This window comes from Dasypus novemcinctus, chromosome 22 (genome assembly GCF_030445035.2).
Source record: "Dasypus novemcinctus isolate mDasNov1 chromosome 22, mDasNov1.1.hap2, whole genome shotgun sequence".
Taxonomy (NCBI): domain Eukaryota; kingdom Metazoa; phylum Chordata; class Mammalia; order Cingulata; family Dasypodidae; genus Dasypus; species Dasypus novemcinctus.
In genome coordinates, this window is record NC_080694.1 from 65,424,317 (window position 1) to 65,438,915 (window position 14,599).

Genomic DNA, 14,599 nt, shown 5'->3' on the forward strand with positions numbered 1-14,599 from the left:
ATGACCTTTTCAGTCAAAAGTTCAGGAAGCAACTGGTATGGCTTTCCTACAAAAGTCCCCTACAGGAAATTCACAGTTCCAACTAGCTGTGTGGTGGTCCATGGCATGCCCAGGAGTGTCCCTTGAAGACCCCAGGTACCTGAAATCAGCTGCATGAGAAGGATCACAGATTCTGCAGGTTTATCAAGTTCACAGTCATTAGACCCTTTCCAAGCTTTGGGGTTCATCAACAGCTGGTGGCCTGAGGGAACCAGATGGCCCAGCAGTGGTGCAGGAACCAGCAGAGCCAAGCCAGCTGGAGGTCCCAGCAACAAGAAATGATGGAGACTGATGGAAGCTCTCAGACTAGGCATGAACCAGGCCAACCAGCCCTCTTCCCTGCTGGGCTTAAAGTATCAGTGATTGAGAGGAACTTTTCAGACTTGTTACTGTCCCAAGCTGTGTAATATGCTAGCAAAACAGAAATACATTCCACACAAGCTTTTTAATCTACTTTTAGAAATGTCTTCTTTTTCAGAAATTCTGTGAATTGAATTAAAGAGCAGAGTGTAGATTTGGAAGGGCTGGTTTACTTTGGAATGTATTTTAAGGATTTCTTTACACTAGTGCTGGAAAATGACAGGGATGAATCTCATTGGATTTTTCACATACTCAACAGAGCCTTCAGCTACGCTGTTTATTTTCCAAACAAGTGAAGACATCTTCTATTGGAATATCTCAACTTCTGCAATGAGGAAAACACCTGTGATAGTTCATATTTTTAGGTTTTCTACTTGAAAAATCATTTAAATGATTCTTTGTTCACAACTCTCTTTAATGACTGAGTGAACAATTAGTATCCATATATTTGACTAAACTATTTCCTAAGCTAACCTATCATGTTTCCATGTTTTTGAATCTTAATTTTCAAAAAATCTGGATAACCTAATAGTAAGAGGTCAGTATAAGAGCATGTGGATTCTACGTGAATTACAGAGAACCTCTTCCACTTTTATTTTGTCCAAATAAAATGCATGGTGTATTAGAAGCTTAAGATCAGTTATGAGTATTAAGGCAATCTAAATGACACCATGGCTCACTATCATGTAATCTATCCTGGCATGGAATTCTTGGAAACATTGCTGCAGGTCCTTCCCTGGTACCTGAGAACATTCTCATCATCTCTGGGAGGTGAGTATTTTCCTGTGGAGGGTGTAGATCCTTTTGACAGGGTCAGCAGAAATGGGCTCTGGATGCCCGGAAGTCTTCATTTCACCTCTGCAGACAAGTTGGAGGCCAGTTAAGTCAAAATTCCTAGTGAGTGAGGCTAAACTCACAGAAAAGGAAGCTCTTGGGTCTGTAGTGAAAATTAGGTGGTGTCACCTCTCTCCCCAGCTGCCAGGGCAGGAGGCTTTCGGTTAGACCTAAGAGGAAGGGGCAGTGGGGCCAGTGGGGATGGGGGGGGGGGGGGGGACACAGGCATTATCTCTGCTCGCCTCCAGAGGAAGGTATGGCACAGGACCGAAAGCAGCCTTCAGCCAACTTTCCAACTTGTGTGCTGTGTTTTCCAAGGAGGAGGGGACAGAAGTGGGGATGAGAGCAGAGAGAAAAGGAAATACACATTTCAATGAAAAAGCCCCCGGTTGGGCCCCTGTTAGCCCCTGGCTGGTGACCTTGTCAAGCACTTCATCCTCTGGGGCTGTTTCCCCAGGAAACCCAAGGCCCTTTCAGACTCCTGGACAAGTAGATGAGAGGCACCTCCTGACTCAGTGGTACCTGGTTCAGGCCCTCCACTCATGGAGGGCACAAAGCACACGGCAAGTGTTCTCTTCCCCTCCCAGGGCAGATGGCTAATGCCTGAGCACTGAGGAAGGAAAATGCCTGTATTAGAGCCTACCAAACCCTGTAAGTGGCTATTCCACACAGAATTTGAAAGTTCTGGAGGAAAAGGGGGAGTTGGGTGGGAAAGAAGAATGGAAGGCATCTCTGGTCCTCTCAGGTTCCAGATTTATTGTTTGCTATGGAAGATTGCTCCCTTAGAATTTTACATTTTAAATGTTGTTAAACACTGACTTGAGTGCTAATCATTTCATAGATTAAACAGATGTTCCAGGGCTAGCCTAAAAACATTATTTATAATCATTTGTGGGGAGGGAGGTGTGCCCCAATACCAAAAATCGATTTTTGAATGATATGACCCTTTGGGCACCACCCTGTGGTGGACTTCGGTGTTTGTGTGAGTCAATGAGATGATGTGTGTATCAGAGCACCCGTACTCTCCTGTAGAGTCATCCTCTTGGGGGATGGTGAGACCCCTCTTCTTCAGAAAATGCAGTGTTTAAAGGTGGTGGAGCTGGGAAATGGGCCTTCTAGCTCCGGGTGCATCCAAAGTCCTACAAAAGCAGACAAGAGCAGAACTTCATTCACATGTCCTTCCCTGGTCCTGCACATCATTTCCTCCTTGAAGTACCAGCTCAAAGGCTCCTCCTGAGAGAGCGCCCCCTGCTGGATGACCTGCTCCTGGAGCTCCTTCACCATGACTTTCCTCACTACCTGGAGCTGCCTGTTCCTTTGTGCTGGTTCCTGTCTCCACCTCGTCCTGGGAAGTGTTCTGCCTCCAGCAGTTAAGTGTGTGGAGATCAGGGACTGGAGCTTGAGTTATCAGCTGGGACTTGGGAGCAAACCAGCTCCACTAACTTGGAGGATGACACTGGTAATACCACAGCAGCCATCACCTCCTGCAGTCTTCCATGGTGCCAGGACTGCACTGAGCATTTACCTGGATTAGTTCTTATAATCTTAGGAACAACACTGTGAGGAAGTGCTATTCATATTCATTGCCTACAAAGACTAAGAAATTTGCCAGGACCCCATAGCTAGAAGGGCCATCTCAGTCCCAAGACTCAGCCCAGTGCCCTAACAAGACACAGTGACCAGGGCAGTCACTGCATCCTCATCCTCATCTCCTCTCTGGGCCAAAGGAGTCAGGTACCCCTCAGTCCCCATATTAGAAATAATCCCCAGCCCCTTCCTCCCTTTCTCCCTCTTCTATCCCATGTGATGGGGAGTCCCTCACTTTTAGGAGCTCGCATGTTGGCTGCTGAAACTTCTCCAGCTCCTTGACTAGGATGCCAAGCCTTTGACTTAGTCCTAGTGCTCCTGCAGGACCTGCTCCAGCTCCCTCAACCTGGCCAACATGAGGCACTGCTGTCCCCCCAGCTCCTTCTGCAGCCTCTCAACAGTTGCTTCCATCTGTTGCGTCTTGGTTTCCATCAAAGCCTGTGACGGGTAGAAGGACAGGCATGGTTAGGGAGGGGCTCACAGACCCTAGTTCCTAGAAGATCACCTAAATATTTACTACTGATTAAGCTGACGGGTGATGGAAGAGTTTTAGTAAAGGGTGGAAGTGATGGCAGCACAACCTTGCAGTATAATAAGTACCATGACTTAAAAGTGGTTAAAATGGAAAATTTTATGCTGTATATATGTTGCCACAACAAAAACTTTAAAAACACACATAAAACTGTACACCACAAAGATTGAATGCAATTGTAAACTATGGACTATAGTTAGTGATATAATTATAGAGATACTGGTTCATCAGTGACACCAAAGCTACTTCATTACTGCAGAACATTAATATGGAAAGATGAGTACAGGGGTGGGGCAGTGTATGGGGACCTTGCCTGTTTTTTCTGCAAACCTCCAAAAGCTTTAATAAAATAAAAAAGAATGAAAGAGATATGGAGTAACTAGTTCCAAGGCTTTCCCCAAATAGCACCATGGTAGAAGTGGCTGGTCTCAGGATGAGCTGACCACGAGGAGGGCCTTATCCAGAGATTCCATAAAGATGCCACATGATGCTCCCAGAGCCATATGGAGCTAAAAAGTCCTTCCACGGCTGTAATAGCATCCTAACCCTATAAAACCTTGGCAGGAGAAAGTGGGCTGATAATGGTCATTTTTAGAGAGGAAGTGAGGCCAAAGGAAGGTGGGATTAGGGTCAGCAAGCTGAGCAGAAGAGCATGTGGCTGATCTGGGCCATACCACCACCTACGGGGTGAGCTTTGGTGGGAGCTGAGGGGAGCTGGGGAGATCTTCCAGTCCCAAGACTCTCTCCTAGTCAAATACCAGGAATCCCCTCACTTTGATTTTCCCCTGGATGACTTTGTAGCCTGAAAACCAGAGGGGGAGGGTCCAGACATGCCACGTCCTGAGCATGTGGTCCTCAGTCAGTCTTGTGGCCAGGACTAGAGTCCAGGCACCAGCTGAGCCTTCAGCCTGAGCACCGCCCCCCCGACCAAGGTGGTGCCCTCAGGCAGGCAGGCAGGAGGGCTGTGGCCTGAGACACCAAGGACCTGGGTGCTGGTCATTTCCCAGGAACATGGGCTTGGCCGCAGCCTCAGAGCACCACATTCTGGACCTCGGTTTTCTGCTCTTTAAAAAGTGCCTAATTCAGAAATTGGGATCTTGGGCTAGAAGATTCAGAACCACTTCTGCTCTATGCTCTGTGACTCCACAGCCTGGATTCAAAATGCCAATGCACAGACAGGGAGTGAGGAGCATCTGGCCTTTCTTTCCATCTGTGGACAGATACCAGAGAGCAGCCTCCCCAGGCCATGGAGAGGACGCTGAAGGAAAGGCAGGGGAGCGGCCTTCACCAGGAGCACCTGGAGCTCCTGGGTTTCATGGGACTCTGTGTCCTCATCTCATCTCCCTCCATGCTCAGAGATTCCAGTGACTCCTGAGACATTCCTTTGGGGAGGTGGAGGGGCAGAGAGAGGTGGTGGGATTAGCACCTCAATGTACATGTACAGGCATCTGCCATGGGTGGAGCACACATTCAGGGGCTGAGAGTGTGAAGGTGTTAAGGCCGATCATTGTCCCTAAAGAGAGCACCATCTAGGAAGGGGGCATCCCCAGTGGTCAAGATGCAGACACTGAGGTGTGAACAGAGAGGAAGAAACAGGAGGGAAGGGTTTAGACAGCACAAAACATTTATTCTTATTTAGGAGGTAAGAGTGATTGAAGCCAGGACCTCATACAAGGGAAACAGGCACTCAACTACTGAACTACATCGTTCCCTGCACAAAGCATTTAAACTGGGCCTTGAAAGATAACCTCAGTTGGGCAAGAGACGGAGAGGAGAACGTTCTGGGAGGACAGGCTTGCCTGCAGGCAGCCTCAGAAGTAAGAAAGAGTAAGACAGTTCAGGAAAGCAAGCACTGCTCAGCCTGGCTAGACACAGGAGCCTTGGGGAGAAGGGCTGGAGAGGGAAATGAAGGGAAGGCAGCATCCTGCCTGCAAAGTCTGTGTGAGCAGCTCCCTGGACACCTGGACCCCTTTGGGCAGGGTGGATCCATGAAGGGACTCTGAGCAGCTCAGGATGAGCTCTGCCTCACAGAAGGGGGTGATGGAAAGGCTGAGAATGGAGGAGGGAGTGTCCTGAGAGCACCCCGAGTCTGGTGAGAGCTGGTGAGGTCTAGTTGTGGAGAAGGCAGAGTTAAACACCCGAGATGTTTCTGGAGAAACCTCTTCAAGATCTGGTGACCAGAAGATGAGACAACTCTGAGAGGCAGGCAGCGGGCAGTGCCCTTGACCCCAGAGGCATCCTTACTGCGTTGGTCTCCTCTGTGCCTCCCTTTCTCAAAAAGAAGGGGTATACCTGAAGGATTCCCTTCCCTTCCCACCTTTCCTGGACCCCAGTTCAAGGTCGTGTTCAGTCCATAGCTCAAGTGGATCCTGGGGGCCACATGCACCTGCCTGCAGCCAGCAGGGGGGTTCCTTCTCGGGTGGGGTTCTATAGGCAGCAAGGCCAATTCTTCATTGCACTGTGGGGTCCATAGGGCAGCGAGGGGGTGGGATCCATGTGGAGAGTCCTCTGAGGCTGGAGCTTAAGACCAAAATGAGTAAATTCCCACAGAGCTAGATGGAGCTTTGTCTCCTGGGGTCCCTCGAGCTAACATTGCGCTCAAAGGTGAAAGATGAAAGCTTTCCCATTGAGATCAGGAACAAGACAAGAATGCCTACTCTCCCTCTGGTATTCAATATTGTGATAGAAGCTCCAGCCAGAGCCATTAGGCAAGAAAAAGTAATAAAAGGCACCCAAATAGGAAAGGAAGAAGTTAAAATTTTGTTATTCATAGATGATGTGATCCTTTACTTAGAAAATCCCCCAAAATCCACAACAAAACTATTAGAACTTATAGACAATTTCAGCAACATGACAGGATACAAGATTAATATGAAAAATCAATAGCATTTCTACACATATCTAATGAGCAATCTTAAGAGGAAGTCAGAAAAAATATTCCATTTAATAGTAACTAAAAGAATTAAATATTTAGGAATAAATTTAATCAAGGACAAAAATGACCTGCTTTCAGAAAAATATGAAACACTGCTAAAAGAAACCAATGATACTCTAGATAAATGGAAGGATATGCCATGGTCATGGGTTGGAAGACCAAATATCACTAATTGTCTATTCTACCCAAACTGATCTACAAACTTAACACAATCCTGGTAAAAATTCCAATATCCTTCTTGGTAGAATTGGAAAAGATAATTATTAAATTTATTTGGGCCAGGGTCCCTGAATAGTCAAAAATAATTTTAAAAAGAAGAATGAAGTTGGAGGACTCTCACTTCCAGACTTGTCTAGACACAGGGGTAAAAACAGCATGATACTGGCATAAACATCAGGAGCTTGACCAATGAAACCAAATCTAGAGTTCAGAACAGACCCCACCCCACCCCCCTTCTATGGTCAAGCGATCATTGACAGGGCTGTCAAACCCACTCAGCTCAGTCAGACTAACCTATTCAATAAATGGTGCTTGGAAAACTGGATATAGAAGAAAAAGGAAGGAAAGAAAGAGAGAAAGAAAGAAAGAAAGAAAGAAAGAAAGAAAGAAAGAAAGAAAGAAAGAAAGAAAGAAAGAAAGAAAGAAAGAAAGAAAGAGAGAACCCTTATCTCACAGATTATATAAAAAATAATTTAAAGTGGATCAAGGACCTAAATATAAAAGGTAGAACCATAAAACTTTTAAAAGAATATGTAGGGAAACATCTTCAAGATCTTGTGGTTGGTGGTGGTTTCTTGGAACTTACACATAAGCAAAAGCAACAAAAGAAAAAAAATAGATAAATGGGACTGCCTCACATTTAATTATTTTGCTCTTCGAAAGACTTTGTCAGGAAAGTAAAAATGTAGCCAACTCAATGGGGAAAAAATCTTCAGAAACCACTGTGTCCATGTTATATAAAGAAATCTCACAAATTAATGACAAGTCACCCTATTTTAAAAATAGGCAAAAGAATTGAACAAACATTTTTCCAAAGTGGAAATACAAAAGGCCAAAAGACACATGAAATGAAGTTAACATAACTAGATATTAGGGAAATGCAGATGAAAACTACCATGAGATACCATCTCTCCCCGTACAGAATGGCCACTATTAAAAGAACAGAAAAGGTCAAGTGCTGGCGAGGATGTGGAGAAATAGGAACACTCCTTCACTGTTGGTGGGACTATAAAATGATGCCATCTCTGTGGAAGATTAGCTGGTGGTTCCTCAGAAACTAAATATAGAACTGCCATATGATCCAGCAATCCTGTTATTAGGAATATATTAAGAAGAACTGGGAAGTGGACTTGGCCCAGTGGTTAGGGCATCCGTCTACCACATGGGAGGTCCGCTGTTCAAACCCCGGGCCTCCCTGACCTGTGTGGAGCTGGACCACATGCAGCGCTGATGCACACAAGGAGTGCTGTGCCACACAGGGGTGTTCCCTTGCAGGGGAGCCCCATGAGCAAGGAGTGTGCCCCTTAAGGAGAGCTGCCAAGTGTGAAAGAAAAGTGCAGCCTGCCCAAGAATGGTGCCACCCCACACAGAGAGCTGACACAACAAGATGACACCACAAAAAGAAACACAGATTCCCGTGCTGCTGACAATAAAAGTTGACAAAGAAGAAGACGCAGCAAATAGACACTGAGAACAGACAACTGGGGGCAGGGAAAAGGGGAGAGAAATAAATAAATGTTAAAAAAAAAAAGAACTGAAAGCAAGGACATGAACAGCGGTTTGCACTCTGATGTTCATAGCACCTTTATTCACAATTGCTAAAAGCTGGAAACACCCTAAGTGTCCATCAACCAATGAATGGATAAGCAAGTGGTGTATTCATATGATGGACTATTATTCAGCTCTACAAAGAAATCTATCAGAGAAGATGTGACAACATGGAGGAATCTTGATGATATTTGATCCCAGCCCAGAAGTTTTTTTAAAAGAGTGATTTTGAATTTAAAAAATAAAATAAAATAACTGGAAAAGGCAGATAACCAGTTATGGAAACATTACTCCTAAAATGTTCTGCCCAGGCAGTTTTATCTAATCAGATTCCAACTGCAAACTCAGTTGTTCTTCTAGTGTTCAGAAGATACATGCATGAAACAGATTAGTTAAATGCTTAAAAGAAGGGTTCTTAAACTTTTTTGAGAGCACTTGGCCACTCAGATGAAAACCACGGACCCCTTACTAAGTCCACACTATACCGTGTATTATTTAGTAAATAGATCACACCTGCACCAAAATGTCCCCAAGGACATGTTTTTTACTTTACATTCAAGCTCATGGAATCTTGTTAAAAAAACTCTGCCTTAAAATGTTTTTAAGAGGAAGAAATATGGAAGGTCCACTGAGCAGATTTTAAAACTTACTATAGAGCTCCAGTAATAGAGAGCACTTAAATAGAATCACACATTCATATGCAAAAACGGCTTCCAGGTAACCCAGTGGGGAAAGGACAGTCTTGTCAACAAATGGTTGAAAGTTTCAAATACGGTTTTGACACAAGGAGCTGGCGGGGGCGAGGCCGAGGGGACCTGGACAGCTAAGGCCCCCGAAGGAGAAACGACCCGGGACGCCGGGCTCCTGCGCTCAGCCTGGGGAAAGGTCCACCTTGGTGTGGGGGATGGTGGGCAGGTGCCTGGTCTGGGGTTCTGGGGAGGCGGGAGGGTCAGCCCTCGCGTTCGTGGAGCGCGTGGGCAGAGCCTGGGAGGGTCTTATCACCCACCTCCCCGTCGTCCACGAGGGTCTCCAGCCCCCAGGCTGCGTCCTGCCCTCCGCCCTCCAGGACCCGCATCTCCGCGGCCTCCAGCTGCGAGGCCGCCTCCCCGCACCCAGCCCGGGTCGCACTAGCTCAGCTGATCAGGAGCTGAAGAAGCGCCTGCAGGTGGCCAAGGGCTCTGACCACAGGCTGCCCAGGGCTGGGGGGAAAGTGGTGAGAGGGGAGACCCCGGGGCTCCTGGAACCAGGGGCCGCGGCCTCCAGCAGCCACACAGCCGCGCTCGCCCCTCCTTCGGGTCCTTGATTTCCCCCACCCGGTCTTAGGAAGGCTCTGGTGAGGGGACCCCTCAGTCACTTCCCGTCCCTCACCCTGACTTCTTCTGTTCCTGGATGTGTTTGGATTATACCATTCCTGCAAAACAGAAAAATGCTCAACACTTAATACTTATTACCAAGTACAGGGTGACACCTGAGTAGTTACCATCCAGGTGAAAATAGAGACCTCCACCCCGCCCTGGCCAGAAGCCCCCTCTGCCTCTCACTGAGAAGACCCCGTCCCTCCCCTCACTGTGTCCACGAGGCTGCCCCTCCCCTCTGGCTCCTTCCATCCACTGGTTTCACCTCCATCCCCAGTTGTCCGTCCGTACTCCCTCCCCTCCCCTCCCCTCCCCTCCTCTCCTCTCTGGAGCCCCCCTTCTTACTAGGCCAATGCCAGGGGGCTTAGCCTCCCTCTTACCCCATATCCTAGAGGTCAGGAATCACCAGCTGGATTCCTGGGTTCCCTCATCCCTGGAAGCAGCAGCAGGAACAAGCTTCATGGTCGTTGAAGTCCAAGGACCTCTCCTAGGAGGCGGGGGGACTGGTGCTGGGGGACCCCTAGCTTGTGGTCCACTTTGGTCCCGGGAACCAGATGGAATGGTCTGGAGATCATGCTCTGCCCTGAGGCCGGAGTCCACGGTCACCCCAAGGGAGGAAACGTCTACATCGGCGTGGCCGCACCCGACCCTGCCCTGGATCGCGGGCGCCCCCTGATGTGCAGATACTTGCTCGGATGCTGGGGGCACAGGGAGACACCGGGGAGGGCTCCCCTGCGGGCAAAGGGGAGCGCGGGTCTCTGTCCTCCGCCCAATGGCTACGCGAGGGCGCAGCCGCGCTCTCTAGGATTCTCTAGGACATGAGGAGGGGTCGGGCTTGAGTGAGGCAGAGCTGGGGGACCTGGGGGTTCAGCGCTGATGGGAAAAGGGGGTGAACTTGCCTTCCGAGCATCCCTGGAGTCCACTGGAGTCAGACTCCCGGTGGCGCAGGGAGTGGGAGAGGAGGGGCGCTCAGCAGCCCTTGTGCCTCCTTGAGGTTTCCATCTCTTCCCAGAGCCCCCACCCAGCCCGCTTGAAGGCAGCACCGGGGAAGACTGAAGAGTCGATATTTTTTATTTACTCTATTCCTTTTCAGAGGGCTGTGTTTTTTTCTAATAAACTTTTAACTTAGAATAGTTTTGCATCTATAGAAAAATGGTGAAGGCGTTTAGAGCGTTCACAGACAACCCTGTTTCCCACAGTGTTAACATCTTACTTACATTCCTGGCACTTTGCTCCTGCTAATGAAGGAATATTGATGCACTATTAGTAACTCACCTGAAATTTATGTGGATTTCATGAGCTTCACCCCAAGTCCTCTTCCTGTCCCAGGACCCCATCCACGGCAGCGCATTACACTTAGTCCCATTGGGTCTCCTCCACCTCCTCTGGCTGTGAAAGTTTCTCAGACTTTCCTTGTTTTTGGTGACTTTCACAGTTTTGAGGAGTCTTGGTCAGCATTTGTAGATTGCCTTTTGATTTGAGTTAAGTTAATGCTTTTCTCACAGTTAGACCAGGGCCTTGGATTTTTAGGGAAAAGGCCATGGAGATGCCATACCCCAGCAGAATAAGAAGGGGACATGGCGGGACCATGATACATCTCTGGTGATGTTAGCTGGGTTTCCTGGCTAAGGCAATGTTTCCTGGGATTCTCCAATATGAAATCACTGTTCACATCCCCCTTCCTTTGTCCACATTGGAAGGAAATCTTTGCAGTCCACATTTAAGGGTTAGATGTTATGCACAACTCAGTGAGGGTGGAGCATCTACCTAAATTATTGGGAATTCTTGTTTTTGAGAGATTTCACTATTTTTGCCCTATGTAATTATTTCTCCAGTCATTTATAGGCTCATGGATATTCATTTTGTACTTTTGGCTATAATCCAATTCTGTGCTATTTATTTTGTTGCTCAAATTATTCCAGTTTTGGTCATAGAGAGTTCTGTTGTCTCGAGTCTTTCTGACATGTCCCCATGGTTTTATATTTTGGCAATACGCACTTTCTGGCACTCCCATATGCTCCAGAGCCATCTTATATATTTCCTATCCCTGCTCTAGATTCACCCTTTTCTGCAAGGAGCCTTGGTTCCATTTTGAGATAATGGTATTAGAAACTAGGTCTAGACACTGGGTTTGCTCATTCCTATTGTGGTGTCATTGCTTTTAGGCCTTCTCAGTAGAGAATTAGAAAATATGTGTGGATACCAAGGCATGTGTAACACATCTATAATACATACACATACACCTACACCAATATTTATACTAAAGTACATTAAGCTAAACAAAATTTGATTCCATATCTTCAACTCTAACCTCATAGTATATATTTCAATCTGGCTTTCCCACTCACAAATCTGTAACTTCCCAATTCTATGGTGTGTAACTTGTCTCTCACCACCTATGATATATTAATATTTACTTATTGTTCAATCCTCATACACTTGGACAGTGACTTCAGAATTGTTAGCCCATACTCAGTGAAAAAGAACTTTACTAACTACAGTCAGTGCTTAGGCATAGTTCCTTTTGTCTTGACTCTTACAATTTCCAGCCAGCCCCAAAGGTCCTCAATCCAGCAGCTCCTCCCCCTCTTTGAGTGAGGTCCTGTCATGCACCTGTAATACAGCTGGATCCTTCTGCCACAGTCTACAGCCATCCTGGGATTCCCCACTTGCCTGGATGTTTTTTTTAAAGTTTGCATACTCAAGGTTCACTCTTCATGCTGTAAGGTTTATGCATTTAGACACATGGACAGTGTCATCTACCCATCTTACAGTACCAAACAGACTAGTGTCAGGGCCCTAAAACTCCCTTGTGCTTCACCTAAACAGCTCTTCCCCCTCCACAAGGTCATGACAACCAGGGATCTGCTTTCAGTATCTATATTCTTTCCTTTCCAGATTTTCATGAAGATGGAACCAAACAACGTGGAGCCTTCCCAGTGTGGCTTCCTTTACTAGCAACGTGCATTTAGGATTCATCCATGTTGTTGCATGAATTCACACCTCATTCCTTCTCATGGCTGAGTAGTATTGTGTAATATGGATCAATGGATTACCACCAATTTTTTTAATGTGGTACTGTGGATTGAATACAGAACCTCATACATGGGAAGCAGGTGCTCAAACCTCTGAGCTACACCAGCTCCCCAACCACCAGATGTTTTATTCACTCACATGTAGATGGACAATGTGGTTCCTTCAGGTTTGGGAGAGTTATTAACTAAGCTGCTTTGAACATTTCTACACAGGCTTTTACCTAAATATAAGTCTTTACATTAGATGAGCAAACACCTGGGAGTGGCATTGCTGGGTGCACCCTTTGGCCTTCCTACCAGCTACACCCTTTGGTGCACCCTTTGGCCTTCCTACCAGCAGGGTGTGCAGGTTCCTGGAGCCCCACATCCTTGCCAGTGCAGGTGTCACCACTCATCACAGACTGAAAGAGCCTCCCACCCCACCCCCAATGACCTCTGCATCCTAATCCCTGGAACCTGTGAATATTACCTTATATGGCAAAAAGAATCCTTTGCATATGTAGTTGATCTAGAGATGGAGGATTAGCCAGAGTTATCCCCATATATGTGCCCTTGGTGTGATCACATGGATCTCATAACAGGGAAGTGGGGTGAGATTTTACTACACCCAGAGGAGATGGTGATGAGAAGATGGAGCAGAGATCTGACAATGTTGGATTTAAGGTTAGAGTGATGTAGCCAGAAGCCAAGGAGAGTTGGCAGCCACCAGGAATGGAAGAGGCAAGACACAGGTTCTCTCTCTGCTCAAGCCTCCAAAGGGAGCCAGGCCTGGCCGACACCTTGATTCCAACCAGGGCATTGATTTTGGATTTCTGGCCTCCATAATGGTCAGAACATAAATTTCTGTGGTTTAAAGCCACCAATTGGGGAGCAGAGGTGGCTCAAGCCATTGGGCACTTCCCTCCATATGAGAAGTCCTGGGTTCAGTTCCTGGTGCAACCTAAAAAAAAAAAAAAAAAAAAAAAGACAAGTGCAAAATGAGCAGACACAGAGAGCAGACACCAAGCACAAATGACAAATGGGAGGAAATTAATAAATTAAATAAAGCCACCAAAGATGTGAAAATTTGTTCCACTGGCAATAGGAAAATAACCCACCAGTTTATTTTGGTTTAGTTTAGCCATTCTAACAGGTGTGTGCAGGGGCATCTCATGGTGGCTTCATCTGCACTTCCCTAATGACAATGACACTGAGAATGTTTTTATGTGCTTATCTGCCACCTGTGTATCTTTGGTGAGGTGTCTGCTCAGACTTTACTCCTTTTAAAAACTTAGGTTGTTTTCTTATTGTTGAGTGGTTTTATTTTCAAATTTTTAGAAATCAATTCTATTGATACATATTAATAAAATAATCCTTCCAAAGTATACAATCAATGATACTTGACATAATCACAGAGTTGTGCTTTCATCAATTAAAGTATTTTCATTACTTTAATAACAAGAAGAAGAAGAAGAAAAAAAAAACTTAACCTTAATAATCATCGTACAATCTATCTTTTCCATGTTAGACATACCTGCTATTTGGATCTTATTTTTCTTTTATTTCCCCTACCTCCAACCCTATTGTTTTGCTGTGTCTGTTCACTGTGTGAGCTTCTGTATCTATTTCTCTTTGTGTCCTTTCTTCTCATTTTCTCCTCTAGGATTCACCAGGATTTGATCCTGAGGACCTCCAATATGGAGAGAGGTTCCCTGTCACTTGCGCCTCCACAGTTCCTGGTTGCTGCTGCGTCTCACCTTGACTCTCCCCTTTGTCTCTCTCTTGTTGCATCATCATCTTGCTGCATGGCTCACCTGGTTCACTGCATGTCACACCTTTACCAGGAGGCCCCGGGAAGTGAAGCAGGTCATCCCATATGGTAGACTGAAGCAATCACTTGAGTCATACTTGCTTCCCTCAGTTTCCATCTGTAAGAAACAAAGATTAGTTTAGTTTTCACATAAAAGAAGAAAATAATGATTAATGTAACCTGGCAGCCTACTGCCTCAGTCTCCCACTCCCGGGTTAAACAGCAACAAAAAAAACCAGCTTAAGCCAGTCCTATAGGCAGTAAAAAAAAAAAAAAAAAAAAAAAAAGATGCCCAAGAAAGAGCAAAGCCAATACCAATTCAGCACTACATTCCATTCCTTATTGGCAAAGGGGAGCAGGTAAAAA